This window comes from Pocillopora verrucosa, chromosome 11, assembly GCF_036669915.1.
Source record: "Pocillopora verrucosa isolate sample1 chromosome 11, ASM3666991v2, whole genome shotgun sequence".
NCBI lineage: Eukaryota > Metazoa > Cnidaria > Anthozoa > Scleractinia > Pocilloporidae > Pocillopora > Pocillopora verrucosa.
The window spans coordinates 3,451,692-3,453,209 of NC_089322.1; the positions used below are offsets into that span (position 1 = coordinate 3,451,692).

At 44.7% G+C, this 1,518-nt stretch overlaps 1 pseudogene; it reads right to left on the reverse strand.

Annotated features, from left to right (window-relative positions):
• LOC136276957 (uncharacterized) overlaps positions 1–1,235 on the reverse strand; it is a 2,754-nt pseudogene extending 1,519 nt beyond the window's left edge.
• Positions 1,236–1,518: the final 283 nt, after the last annotated feature.

Genomic DNA, 1,518 nt, shown 5'->3' on the forward strand with positions numbered 1-1,518 from the left:
TGGCTGTGTCCCACCATCCTTTAGAGCCTCGATTATGTTTTTATCGCTCGTTGTTCACAGCGTTTACTTGGTTCGTGCGAATGAGTGTGTTGATTTTCTCTTGACGCATAATGTTCTTTGCTTGGTTACCCTGATGCGCTGTTTTGTTTCTGACTTTGCAGAGATGCTTTACCAGTGGGGACATGTAAGGCGGGTCCCTGGACGATACTCTAACCCGGACGAGTGGAAAACTCTCATTGAACATCGACCATAGGCTTGTATTTAGTAATTTCACGCTTTCTTCAGGATTATCTAGGTTGTTGATAGAATTCCAATCGAAAGCACTAAGCTTAGTCTCCATAGCAATTTTGCGGTGGTCTCTAGTATCGCGGAAACTGACATATTTCCGTTGAGGTTTAGCTGGGATAGAGGGTAGTACGGTGACAGCCAAATGATCAGATCTCACCAGACCCTTGTGCACCTTACCGGGTTTCCAAAGCAGTGGACAGTTAGTCAGAAAAACATCAAGTATTTTGTCCCGCCTAGTAGGTACTTTAACCATCTGATGCAGACCATGTTGTTGCATAGGATCTTTTATTTGCAGCTGATTTATGTCACCTGCAATTACGATCTTGGCGTTCGGATCATCGTGCAGAATTTGATCACAGGTTTCAGATAGGAAATTCAGTAGATCAGCTGGTTCGGGGGTCAGGCGGATGGTAAACGCTGGCAGCGAAAAACTCGGAATTTGGAGTTGTTATTTTGCACCAAAGAGTCTCAAACTCAAACTGTCAATTGGCGTTGATTGCTTTTATTTTCCAGTCCTTCCTACAGATGACAGCAACCCCTCCACCGGCACGTATTCCATTCCGGTCTTTTCTAACCATCACATAGCCGTCAGGGCAGATCAAGTGGGACAGGATTTTCTTGTTTAGCCAAGATTCCGAGACAAAACAAAGATCAATATTATTACTGCTCAGTTCAGCATACAAGGCTGGGGCAGCATCAGCTTTCACTAGAGAGCGAGCATTTATAACCATGCATTTCGGAACAACTTTAGGAGTAGTAGGAGTCTTTTCAATTTTCACTGAAATGAGCGATCGGGATCGATTTGTCGATTTGTTTCGCATTGTCGTGTAACGCTTGTTGACGTTGCGTAACGGTTCCAGAAAGCTGTGGAACTGTTGCTTGATTTTGACTGTCGAGGCCCTGACATTGTAAAGTAGCGGTATTGGGGCCAGGATTGATTTCGACATCCATTGCCACGGTTAGATCCACTGCAAAGGGACGAAAAAGGCTGACATATCCGTGCTTAGTCCAAACGCTAACTGGGCGAGATGAGAATCTTGAGTTTCGTAGCTTGTGCGATAGAACATGGCTAACTTTAACCCTACTATGCGCTCAATAGCCTCTTAAATTGTAGAAGAACGGGGTATTTCGAGTTAGTTCGAAAGCCCCAGCGAGAAAAGCAATAAAAAGTGCCGCCTTTCGTAACGTGGCCGCCATATTGGGCGCTAATTACTCAACTCGAAAATTACT